Raw genomic sequence first — 14,524 nt, forward strand, 5'->3', positions numbered from 1 at the left:
GTAACCATGGTAACCAGGACGCTACTGCAGTCCTGGTTGCCATAGTTACTTAGCAATTTTTAGAAGCATTAAAAGTCATTTTAGGAAAAAATAAAAAAGTTATAGGAACATGGCGATGCAAAGAAAAAAAATTTTTGTCCAAAGTTCTTATTTTTTTATGCGTCCCGCTACATTGTATGCAATATTAAATGGTGACATTAGAAAGTAAAACTTGTCCAGCAAAAAAACAAAAACATACGTCTATGTGAATTGAAAAATAAAAAAGTTATGGCCCTGAGAAGGCAGGGAGTAAAAAATGGAAAATCACCATGTCCTGAAAAGCTTAAATATCATAAAATAGTATTTGGTATCCCTGTATTCATAATAATCAATACAATATAGTGAACTCATTATTCATGGTGATTGGTAAACAGTGTAAATAAAAATGGCACAATTTTTTCCTTCAATTAGCCCATACAAGAATAGGACTGTTCTAGTAAGGGCTGCAAAATATGGAATGCACATCCGTGTTTTGCGGATCCGTAATTTTATGGAACGCAAAACATCCAAAGGTTGTGTTCATGAGCCCTAAGTAATAGATCTGTAAAAACAAACGCAGATGGACGTGTTTATCTTCAGTCAGTGCTCTCTCTGCTCAAACATTGGGGACTACAACCAGGACTACATAAAGTACAGGCCAACTTACCCATGGTTAAAGTGCAAGGAGAAGCCCCGGGGCTGAAAAAATCTCAATGCATTTTTCATTGCAGTGAGCTTCGTCAGGTAATGAAACAATATTAAAAATGTGTTTTTATTATTTTCTATAGCGTGCAAGATACAGTAGATCAGCTCACCTTTAGTAACTATCAATGATTTAACATATACATACCATGATGGCATCCCTCGCAGATGAAGACTGAGTCCCCTTGCAAAACGAAGCATGAGGTGGATGTGATGTCATAGAATACGCTACCATAGTTACACAGATCTAAGCACTCTCACCTATCCATGGAGGAAAAGCCAGCACATGTGCGAAATGCATCTGCACTGACCGTAACAGACAGGCTAGGGGAGAAAAGTATAAGACTACAGAATAGTGGTAATCGAACCAATTATATAAAATAAAGACCAAAAATAGGAGTGACTGCATTACTATGCAGAGTCCTGGCTGTGGGGAGAGTGACTGAGCATACATGGCCAACAGCACTTATGTGGACATGCACAGTGCTATACATTTCGAACACCAGGTGGCGTCATATTATATAAAGTATATGCCATAATTCCTCACTGGATTGTCTAACAGCACATAAATGAAAAATATGCTTCATTTTTTATCATTTATAAAATGAATGAGATGCATTGGTGGAACATGCCCTTTAAGTGGAAAAGAAGCATTTTTTCTGTAATAAGATACTGTATATTACAAAGTTTCTAATCTTCACTTGTGCTATTTATATATGGGGAAAAAAAAGTTTACTTTTTTTTTTCTCTCCAGAGGAATTTTCTGGATTTTTAGGTAAAATACATTGATGTCTTGATCTATGGGATGGATCAGCGGTATGAAGGTTCCATGGTGATGTTTCCAGGGTACCCACACATGAGGCTGTGCCTAGCTTGGCCCCACCAATCACATATTGTTGGCATATCCAATGCATATTCATGGGAAATTGTTTAATATGTTTGTTAAATCATTAAAAATCTGTGATATCTCTAATGACAAAGTAAATGCATTGCTCAGGGCATACATTTTGGTGCAAATAATATACCCGTGTCAATATAACAATGTCAATATCTGACTACATCCTAGTCAACTGTGTCCTGCCAAAACCTCAACATGTGGTATTCTAATAATGCATGATATCCTTATTAGTATGTAAAAAGCCTTTATGCTACAACTGAATGGGAGACTGTATCATTGTAGTCAGCAGTGATAGTTCATTAAAATATTTTTGAATGTATATGAAGGAAATTAAAGTAAGATTCATTCATTGAGAAGGTCAGCATATTCAGTGTAACCCTGTCTGCCTATCCTAAAGTTCATATAGATGCTGGAATCTGCATGTTCTGGGCCTATGCCAGCTCTTGTACTCATGCCAGCTGGCAGAAAATGGGTGAACTTGTAGTTGTAACTTGTACAACAGACAGATGTTGTAGATATTTTTCTCAAACCAGATAGGACATTGTAGTTCTACTGTAGAACAGGTGGTAGGTCACAACTTGCTGACCTTTCCTCTGCATTGCCTGGTAAAGATGCACAATACCATTTTCAATTGTAAGCCTTGGAGTATCTGAAGATGATATGTCACAAATTTTTTTTTTGCATTGAAAGAATTTGGCATCGGTGTTCATACATCAGTTTTTTTTGTCACTGGCAGAAATTGTATTCTTGAAGTGTTACATCTGGTAAATGCAGTTAGCCACTGTTCCAGTGGACAAATCCCATGGTAATGTTCTTTTGCCAATCTCTATTACTAGTTCCTATTTGGAAGAATAATATATGAGGATGTGTGGAGTGTAGGAAAGTTATGTTCCACAAGGAATTAATATCTCCTAGGTTTGATGCAAGAAAAATACCAGAGGATAGAAAATCTGGACACACTATATAAGGATTTTCTTGAATTCATAAAGGTCGGCCATGAGAATTAGCGAATACATGTATGCAGTAACAAAATATCAGTTATTACCAGTCATAGCACTGGCAATTAGTACATTTCTTCAACAATAAATGTCCACGCATTAATCCGAATATGTTAAAGAAGAGAAAATAATAATAAAAGATTTATGGTATATTAAATCCTTGTTTCAGTACCAGTCAAAAGTTTGGACACACCTTTTTTATACAATGTTTTTTCTTTTTCCCCCCAAAATTGTAGATTCACAATGAGGCGAAGAAATACATATGGAATAAAGTATTAAGCAGAAAAGTGTTAAACCTGAATATGTTTTAGATCCTTCAAAGTAGCCACCTTTTGCTTTGATGACAGCTTTACACAGCTTTCTCTCACCTTATGTTTTGTCTTTGTATAGCGACTATTGAGGGGTGATATAATGATCATGGTGTGGGGATATTATTTGGGCCTGTGATTATAATTTTGGTTTTTGCATAGCAACTCTTAATTTTTGGTATATAGTATGTGATGGTGTTGGTGGTGCATTTATTTCAGGATTTGGGGCCTCATTTTAAATTTTTCTCAGGGTCTCACTTTGTCTAAAACAAACCCTTGCTCTTGGTATAAATAGAGATTTACCAGCTCACCTGTAACGGTCACGTACACACACACACACACAGGGGGGAGGATAGTGACCACTGCGCTCCACCCTCGCCCCTGGCCCTGCCTACTTGCCTCACGAGTCCTCATGAAAGGGGACAACTGGACGGCAGTCCCTAACTAAGGATACGTGCGGGAAGGACAGACAAGACAAATAACGGATAGTGAATGGACCGGGTCAAAAAACAAGAGGACAACGCAGTACAGAGGGATAAACAAAGAAAGGTCAGGAGAAGCTGGGGGTCGTAAATACCAGGAGAGTCGAGAAGTACCAAAGGAGTCTGCAAAGAATAGTCAGGTGGAAGCCGAGGTCAATATACCAGGAAGGATGCGCAGTACAGGAGGAGCAGGCAAAGGATCGTCAGGGAACAGGATCAGGTAAGTACACAGGTATCCAACAACTGCCAGGAACCTAAATTAACAGGCAACCTGTGGCCAGCATGCTGCCTGTATTTATAGTGGGGAGTGAGGGTCATGTGACGTGGCCAGCGTCACATGACCGACAGACCGACCAGTCGAGCACCGAGTGATCAGCTCGGCGCTCAAGGCAGACCTAGGAGCAGGGAGCCTCCCAGCTAGCAAATCCGCCCTGGGAACGAGGTCAAATACAGATCCTCGCTCCCGAAGCTAAGCAGCAGGTCTGCGGCTGATGGGAGACCGAGTGCGCCTTCGGCACCCCGTTACATCACCTTCTCATATTAAATCCTGTGCACAGATTATGGTCAAGTAAATCCATTCGTAGAAATCCGAGAAAGTAAATCCAGCACTTCAAATGCGCTTTATTTCTTTACATAGCAGTAACTTGCAGATACGGTCCCTCCACCAAGACAGCAGTTGACGCGTTTCGAACTATTGTGTTCTTAATCGTAACTGAATGTGACCACATCTGATGGGATTAAAAGGGAAAATAACTCCTCCTACTAATAGGGAGGGTAAAGATTGTAGGAAAATCCAATTTAACCCTTACAGATGCTGGTCATATTAACTCACCACAATAGATATAAAATAAAATTACTTGAAAGGCCACATCACGTATTTGTTAATATGGGAGCATCCATATATATATATATACAGTACAGACCAAAAGTTTGGACATACCTTCTCATTTAAAGAGTTTTCTTTATTTTCATGACTATAAAGGCATCAAAACTATGAATTAACACATGTGGAATTATATACATAACAAACAAGTGTGAAACAACTGAAAATATGTCATATTCTAGGTTCTTCAAAGTAGCCACCTTTTGCTTTGATTACTGCTTTGCACACTCTTGGCATTCTCTTGATGAGCTTCAAGAGGTAGTCCCCTGAAATGGTCTTCCAACAGTCTTGAAGGCGTTCCCAGAGATGATTAGCACTTGTTGGCTCTTTTGCCTTCACTCTGTGGTCCAGCTCACCCCAAACCATCTCGATTGGGTTCAGGACCGGTGACTGTGGAGGCCAGGTCATCTGGCGCAGCACCCCATCACTCTCCTTCATGGTCAAATAGCCCTTACTTTCAAATTTTTCCCAATTTTTCGGCTGACTGACTGACCTTCATTTCTTAAAGTAAAGATGGCCACTCGTTTTTCTTTACTTAGCTGCTTTTTTCTTGCCATAATACAAATTCTAACAGTCTATTCAGTAGGACTATCAGCTGTGTATCCACCTGACTTCTCCTCAACGCCACTGATGGTCCCAACCCCATTTATAAGGGAAGAAATCCCACTTATTAAACCTGACAGGGCACACCTGTGAAGTGAAAACCATTTCAGGGGACTACCTCTTGAAGCTCATCAAGAGAATGCCAAGAGTGTGCAAAGCAGTAATCAGAGCAAAAGGTGGCTACTTTGAAGAACCTAGAATATGACATATTTTCAGTTGTTTCACACTTGTTTGTTATGTATATAATTCCACATGTGTTAATTCATAGTTTTGATGCCTTCAGTGTGAATCTACAATTTTCATTGTCATGAAAATAAAGAAAACTCTTTGAATGAGAAGGTGTGTCCAAACTTTTGGTCTGTACTGTGTATATATCAAAAATATAAAAATATTCCTATACGAAAATTCCTATACAAAACGCAGTGTGTGAACAGCATTAAAAAGAGCCAGACAATAAAATCAATTCGTTAATGTATCATATTTTTTAGTCTGGACCCAAACATTTGAAGATTTGAAGTGCTGGATTTACTTGGATTCATTGGTCTTGGCATCAGTTTATTTCTAAGGGCTCTTTCACACCTGCGTTCTTTTCTTCCGGCATAGAGTTCCGTCGTCGGGGCTCTATGCCGGAAGAATCCTGATCAGTTTTATCCTAATGCATTCTGAATGGAGTGAAATCCATTCAGGATGCATCAGGATGTCTTCAGTCATGCTGCGCTTTTTGCTCCGGCCAAAAATCCGGAACACTTGCCGCGAGGCCGGATCCGGAATTAATGCCAATTGAAAGGCATTGATTCGGATCCGGCCTTAAGCTAAACGTCGTTTCGGCGCATTGCCGGATCCGACGTTTAGCTTTTTCTGAATGGTTACCATGGCTGCCGGGACGCTAAAGTCCTGTCAGCCATGGTAAAGTGTAGCGGGGAGCGGGGGAGCAGCATACTTACCGTCCGTGCGGCTCCCGGGGCGCTCCAGAGTGACGTCAGGGCGCCCCAAGCGCATGGATCACGTGATCGCATGGCACGTCATCCATGCGCATGGGGCGCTCTAACGTCATTCTGGGGTGCCCCGGGAGCCGCGCGGACTGTAAGTATACCGCTCCCCCGCTCCCCGCTCCTACTATGGCAACCAGGACTTTAATAGCGTCCTGGCTGCCATAATAACACTGAAAGCATTTTGAAGACGGATCCGTCTTCAAATGCTTTCAGTACACTTGCGTTTTTCCGGATCCAGCGTGTAATTCCGGCAAGTGGAGTACACGCCGGATCCGGACAATGCAAGTGTGAAAGAGGCCTTAGACTGAACATATATTTATTTTCATATGTCTTTATGTGACATAATTTTTAGAGCTGTCTTCAACAGATTTTCTCTTTTAGACTTCCATGGGGCCCTATTGTACCTCTGTTTGTCTCTTAATTCATAGGTAGAGGATTTTACTTTTGAATTCCTATGGAATCTGACTGAAACATTTTTTGTGGCATCAGGGGTGCACCTGTCCTTTCTGCTGCCTGATGCAAAAACTGAAATTGTGCCCCCCCCCATGCCAAATTCTCACCCTAACCCCTTCCCTTCAGCCCTACTGTTAAAGGCATACTTGGAAAACATTACATACAGCGCTACAATATATACAGGGTTAGGCCTCATGCACACGACCGTTGTGTGCACCCGTGGCCGTTGTGCCGTTTTCCGTTTTTTTTCGCGGACCCATTGACTTTCAATGGGTCCGTGGAAAAATCGGAAAATGCACCGTTTTGCAGCCGCATCCGTGATCCGTGTTTCATGGCCGTGAAAAAAATAGGACCTGTCCTATTTTTTTCACGGCCAACGGTTCACGGACCCATTCAAGTCAATGGGTCCGTGAAAGAACACGGATGCACACAAGATTGGCATCCGTGTCCGTGATCCGTGGCCGTAGGTTAGTTTTTATACAGACGGATCCGAAGATCCGTCTGCATAAAAGCTTTTTCAAAGCTGAGTTTTCACTTCGTGAAAACTCAGAACCGACAGTATATTCTAACACAGAAGCGTTCCCATGGTGATGGGGACGCTTCTAGTTAGAATACACTACAAACTGTGTACAAGACTGCCCCCTGCTGCCTGGCAGCACCCGATCTCTTACAGGGGGCCGTGATCAGCACAATTAACCCCTTCAGGTGCGGCACCTGAAGGGGTTAATTTTGCTGATCACGGCCCCCTGCAAGAGATCAGGGCTGCCAGGCAGCAGGGGGCAGACCCTCCCCCCCCTCCCCAGTTTGAATATCATTGGTGGCCAGTGCGGCCCCCCCCCCCCCTCTATTGTAATAATAGGTTGGTGGCCAGTGCGGCCCCCCCCCTCCCTCTATTGTAATAATTCGTTGGTGGCACAGTGTGCGCCCCCCCCCTCCCTCCCTCTATTGTAATAATTCGTTGGTGGCACAGTGTGCGCCCCCCTCCCTCCCTCTATTGTAATAATTCGTTGGTGGCACAGTGTGCGCCCCCCATCGGCCCCCCCTCCCTCTATAGCATTAACAACATTGGTGGCCAGTGTGCGGCCTCCCATCTCCCCCCCCCCATCATTGGTGGCAGCGGAGTTCCGATCGGAGTCCCAGTTTAATCGCTGGGGCTCCGATCGGTAACCATGGCAACCAGGACGCTACTACAGTCCTGGTTGCCATGGTTACTTAGCAATAGTACAATAGTAGAAGATTCATACTTACCGGCTGCTGCGATGTTCGTGTCCGGCCAGGAGCTCCACCTACTTGTAAGTGACAGGTCTGTGCGGCGCATTGCTAAATGAACTGTCACTTACCAGTAGGAGGAGCTCCCGGCCGGACGCAGAGATCGCAGCTCCCAGGTAAGTATGAATCTTTTACTATTGTACTATTGCTAGTAACCCGCTGCCACCAATGATCTGGGGGGGAGGGGGGTAGATGGGAGGCCGCACACTGGCCACCAATGTTGTTAATGCTATAGAGGGAGGGGGGCCGATGGGGGGCGCACACTGTGCCACCAACGATTTATTACAATAGAGGGAGGAAGGGGGGGGGGCGCACACTGTGCCACCAATGAATTATTACAATAGAGGGAGGAAGGGGGGGGGGCCGCACTGGCCACCAATAATATTCAAACTGGGGAGGGGGGGGGGGTCTGCCCCCTGCTGCCTGGCAGCCCTGATCTCTTACAGGGGGATATGATAGTACAATTAACCCCTTCAGGTGCGGCACCTGAGGGGTTAATTGTGCTGATCACGGCCCCCTGTAAGAGATCGGATGCTGCTAGGCAGCAGGGGGCAGTCATGTACACAGTTTGTAGTATATTCTAACTAGAAGCGTCCCCATCACCATGGGAACGCCTCTGTGTTAGAATATACTGTCGGAAATGAGGTTTCACGATCTAACTCATATCCGACAGTATATTCTAACATAGAGGCGTTCCCATGGTGATGGGGACGCTTCAAGTTAAAATATACCATCGGATTGGAGAAAACTCCGATCCGATGGTATAAAAGGGACTCCAGACTTTACATTGAAAGTCAATGGGGACGGATCCGTTTGAAATGGCACCATATTGTGTCAACGTCAAACGGATCCGTCCCTATTGACTTGCATTGTAATTTAGGACGGATCCGTTTGGCTCCGCACGGCCAGGCGGACACCAAAATGACTTTTTTTTCATGTCCGTGGATCCTCCAAAAATCAAGGAAGACCCACGGACGAAAAAACGGTCACGGATCACGGGAAAACGGAACCCCGTTTTGCGGACCGCAAAAAAATACGGTCGTGTGCATGAGGCCTTAGGCCTCATGCACACGACCGTTGTGTGCATCCGCGGCCGTTGTTCCGTTTTCAGTTTTTTTTTCGCGGACCCATTGACTTTCAATGGGTCCGTGGAAAAATCGGAAAATGCACCGTTCGGCTTCCGCGTCCGTTATCCGTTTTTCCAGTCCATGAAAAAAATATGACCTGTCCTATTTTTTTCACGGACAACGGAATGGGTCCGTGAAAAATCACGGATGCACACAAGATAGTCATCCGCGTCCGTGATCCGTGTCCGTGATGCGTGGCGTTTTTCCTATCATTTTCAATGCTCATAATAATGCTCATACTATTAATCATGTTCCCCTTAGTCCCCCAATAGTAATAAAGCCTACCATAATGCCCCCAGTAGTAATAATTCCCCTTATAATGTGTTCCAGTAGAAAAAAAGACCTCTGTATACCAGTACAGAAAATACCCCCTTATAATGTGTGCCAGTACAAAAAATACCCTGTTATATTGTGTGCCAGTACAAAAAATACCCCTTATGATGTGCACCAGTCCAAAAAATGTCCCTTATAATCTGCGCCGTTACAAAAACTTTCCCCTTATTATGTGTGCAAGTACAAAAAATACCCCCTTATAATGTGTGCCAGTACAAAAAATACCCCCTTATAATGTGCGCCGGTACAAAAAATGCTCCTTATAATGTGCGCCGGTACAAAAATTGTCCCCTTATAATGTGTGCCAGTACAAAAAATACCCCCTTTTGGTGCTTCTGGTAGAGCCAATGCACCCATAGTGCTCCTCCCAGTTATAATAATGCCCCCCCCCCCCCCATAGTGACCCAAAGGCATGCTGCCAAATAAAAATTATAAACATAAATACTAACCTCCATGTGGTTGTCAGCGATGCGGTGCAGGCTTCTTCTGTCCTATGCCATGAGTTGTACTCTGCCCTGCTCAGGTGGTACGGTAGGCTGCGGTCACTAGGCCCTGCTGTATTCAAATGTATTGCTGTCCTAAGGAAGGCGATGTGTTTATTACCTGCCCTGAATTATATTCTGTGGAATACACCAGTGATAATCCCTAAAAGATATTTTAAAATAATAGCTAGTTTACTAATGGACTTAATATGGCGAGGGAAAAAGCCGAGGATAAAGGCGCAGATATTGTGCACCCATGAGAAGGAGGGTGGAGTATCTGTACCAGACTTGGAACTCTATTTTATTTCAGGGACTATAAAAAACATGATAACATGGAGTAACACGCAAAGTTATAAGAATATAATAGCAGGGATAAATAAAAGACTCGAAAAATATAACATCTTTCAAATTATGGAGACAGGTATTCTGTCCCAACAGGGATGTAAATATACATCTTTAATTGTGTTGATGGCTAAAAATTGGAAGACGGCAAAAGAACTATGGTCCCAAACTGGATTTCATGCTGACACCATACTATGGGACAATACTAGCCTCACAGAACTAAAGTCAATTGAACAGAGGATCTGGTGGAATCATGGAATATATACATTAGGCCAGGTATGGGAAGAGGGGGGACATCATTTCCTACGAAGAGTTAAAAAGGTAATACCAATTGAAAAATACAGAGTTGAGGTTTTATTACTTACAACTAAAACATGCACTGTATAAGATGATAGGGAAAGGTACACAAATAACTATTTTATGGATAATATAACTAAGCTAACATCTGGTAAGAAACTGGTCTCAAGAATATATCAATGTCTGTCACACCGAAAAAATAACAGAAGAGCAGTTGATAATTTGATGCATAAATGGCAGGGAGCCTTGAACCCCGTACGGGAAGATATCTGGGAGTCGGCTATACAGGCGAAGTATAGGGTCTCAAGGAATTTTTCTTATAGAATAACCCAATTTAATATATTGTATCGTCTTTACTACTCTCCCAAGAAGTTAATGAAGTGCTATAAGACTAAAGTGTTTAGTTGTCAAAAATGTGGAGAGATAGGAGTGGACGATATACATATATTATGGACATGTGTAAAAATTCAAGATTATTGGGTAAAGATTATTGAAAAAATAGAGGAATACCATCAGTTTATAGTGCCCAGACATTTCGAGGAATGTATTTTAGGGGTGATGGATGGAGTGCAGGCCCCCCAACATAGAGAGTTAGCAATTATATTATTGTTTCAAGCTAGGAAGTGCATAGTCGGACATTGGGGGGGGAATGCTGTTCCTACAGTTAAAGAGTGGGAGAACCTCACAAGGTTGTCGCTGGTCAGAGAGCAATTCCATCTCGTCGGGATTAAGAAAAAACTCAGATTTGTCAGGTTATGGCAGAAATGGTTAAATAAAAACTGAGTCGGGGGGGGGGGAGGAGAGAGAGATGGGGAAATTTCCCCCCTTTTTTTTTTTGTCTTTTTTCTCAGCAACTAATATGTTGGGGGTGGGGGAATGGGGAATACATGTAACGCATGAATAAGATGACTGTTGAATATCTATGTAAAATTTGGAAAAATGTAATAAAGATTTATTATAAAAAATTTAAAAAAAAGGAAGGCGATACAGTTGAATATGGAGAGATGAGCACTTCCACAATGGAAGCACTCATTGCCCACGGTCCTGCTGTCTCCCCACACTCAGCCTCACTTTTCTCACAAGTACCATATAACAGACTTATTCTTCCCTAGATTCATTTCTGACAGGCAACATATTACAGTTATTCTCCCCTAGATTTATTGCTGATAGGCACCATATTACAGAGTTATTCTCCCCTAGATTCATTGCTGATAGGCACCATATTACAGATTTACTCTCCCCTAGATTTATTGCTGATAGGCACCATATTACAGTTATTCTCCCCTAGATTAATTGCTGACAGGCACCATATTACAGAGTTATTTCCCCCTAGATTAATTGCTGACAGGCACCATATTACAGTTATTCTCCCCTAGATTCATTGCTGAGTTATTCTCCTCTAGATTCATTGCTGACAGGCACCATATTACAGAGTTATTTCCCCCTAGATTCATTGCTGACAGGCACCATATTACAGAGTTATTCTCCTCTAGATTCATTGCTGACAGGCACCATATTACAGAGTTCTTCTCCCGTAGATTATTTGCATATGGGGGGGGGGGGGGGGGATATTTCTATAATATGGCACTACACAAAGTATTAGATATGTGTGGATCTGTGGTATGGAGTGCCAGGAATTCCATGTGTCTTTCATATACAGTATTCTGTTATGGCTCAAAACCAACACCTATAAAATGTATATGTTAATATGTTAGAAATACAAGTGATTGAAATTGAACAGTATTTTGTGGGGTATTTCATGTTGTAGTTTGAGTACAATAGAGAAATTGCCAGAAAAAGTTTGGAAAACCATAGTTCTCTTTCTCTCCCATATTAGTTTCATACCTGGGATTTGAGTTAAAATCCATTTCATTTTTCTGAAGTTCTTGCTAATCCTTCTGCAAGTAAGGCAAGCTGCTAAAATCTCTGCTTCAGTAGCACAGGTATTTCCATACGAACTCTTCTCCAATGTGTTTCCCTGTAATGTCTCTGCGGTCATGGACTTCTGCCATCATACTGTGCATGGGTAGAAAATTTGCTGGCAGCGAATATATTTGTAAGCTGAACATGCTCCAGTATGTAATTATTTGTGCTTTCACTGTGAATTTGACCAAAAAATATTCGGTTATGATAGAATGATCCTTGCATATACAATATTGTACCAATAAACCTTTCACCAAAAGAAATATCATACAATAATGTTACAAAACACAGTACAATATAATGTTGCTTGTTACATTTACCTTCTACAATAATGTTCTTCTTTTATATTTCACTATGTGAACAGTTCTCTGTAAAGTCACAGAGTGAAGAAGCTTTCTCTGCATCATCCACACCATGAAGTCAAATAATGAAGTTTTCCATTGTGGAGTGCAGACAATCCATTGTCTGATTACTGAATTATGATGAGAGGGTCATTATCAACTGAACAGTCAAATATATTTTTACATGTCTGATGTACAATTTGCTTCCGTTATAATTGCATGTAATAATATGTTTTTCATATATCTTACACTCCTTACAATAGACTAATAATTGACATTACAAGTGGAAACAAATGTAAGGATTTTTGTATTTTGGGAAAATAAATGTATTTATTTTCCAATGTTTTTTGACCAGTTTTAGTTTTTCTATGATATTTCTGTGGCTTTGTTTTCATGGAGCTGGCATTTTCATATTATTATTATTTTTTCTTATGCAGGAACTAACATTATTTATGCCCTTATTATTTATATTTAATATGTAATATTATTTAACATTGACCATACAGACAACTAAAATAAAATTTATCACCATTTTTAGCTGATTTGTCCAGTTTATATTAAGTTTAAGGGTACAATCATGTGGTGGTTATACCGCACAGCCATACAGGCCAAAGCAAGCTGTAATTAAACTAATTAGAACCGCACTGTTTAGTGGCTGAGGTAATGCATGGAGCGGGCTGTTACAGTGAGCCCATTCCATACATGGTGAGTGCAGGCTGTATAATACAGCAGACCCCTAGCTGCAATGACAAGGAATGGTGATCACGTTAAACCACGTCATTTAACCCCAGAGATGCTGAGATCAACACTGTGGGGCTATGATCGGTTATGATTGCTTCTGAAGCTTCCCAGGCCTGGCTCCCTGCTAAGCTGTGCATGAAACACCTTAATAGAATCTCTATTAGGCTGAATGGGACAAGGGATCAAAAGACCCGGGTTCTAGCCTCCTAAAAGTTATTATTATAAAAATAAAAAAAAACATTAAAATATGAAAAGTTAAAATCACCCCCTCTTCCCAATATTACATATAAAAATATATAAATGGGGGGCATGGCCTACCGCAGCATGGAGTAGGACGTGGTCTACATTGCTCCTGCAAGAATCCTGAAACATCTTCTTGTTTCCAACCAGCCTGTGGAAGGAAGACACCTTAAAAGACTGCTGGGAGGTAGCTATTCCCTCTGCAACCACGATTAGAGGCAGAGACAATGCCGAAGAGAGGGAAAAGCGGCAGGCGCATGGAGAAGGCAGAAGCCGGTCAAGATGGAGCCGGAATAGAGGAGGCAGTGAGTAGGAGCGTGGCAGTGCGCCTCAGTAAATACACCAGGGTGACTGAAAAAGTGGTGGAGGGTACACAAGCTGCTATGGCAGGAAACATCTCCTCCTCAGAACAGGAGGATCACTCATCAGATGAGGAGGGGGAGCAGTGTAATGGCGGCCAGGTCTCTAAGCCCTTAATCTGCAGAGTGCTCAGCTAGAATGTGAGGGGTATGGCTGATACACATAGGCGTCATAGTATTTTTAATTATCTGTCACGCTTTCAGCCAGCTATTTGCTGTCTATAGGAAACGCATCTAACCAAAGACACAATACACTGGTTAAAAAATAAATGGGTGGGTTATGAGGCGCATGCAATATTTTCCTCGCATTCCAGGGGAGTAAGTATATTAGTACACAAGAATATTAGGTGGGAATGCATTAAAGAATATATAGATATGGAAGGATGATTCGTGTGTGTGCTGTGCAATATAGAGAGCATGCAAATGATATTGGTGGCAATATATATCCCCCCGCTGTTTGCATCGACCGTGTTGAGAGTGATTGTGGACTTTGTGGCCAAATACCCTGGAATTCCATGGCTACTTGTGGAAGATTATAACTGTACACCAGATGACTGGATGGACAGATGTAGGGTAGAGGGAAGCTCGGCGTTGAGCAGTATTATGGCAGAGGTGGGTCTAATGGATATATGGAGATTGCGACATCCGACGGAACGTAAATACTCTTGCAGTTCATCCACACACTGTACCTTATCTAGAATAGATCTGGCGTTGGGGAATAACGTAATGTTTC

The sequence above is a fragment of the Bufo bufo genome, chromosome 2, assembly GCF_905171765.1.
Source record: "Bufo bufo chromosome 2, aBufBuf1.1, whole genome shotgun sequence".
Classification (NCBI taxonomy): Eukaryota; Metazoa; Chordata; class Amphibia; order Anura; family Bufonidae; genus Bufo; species Bufo bufo.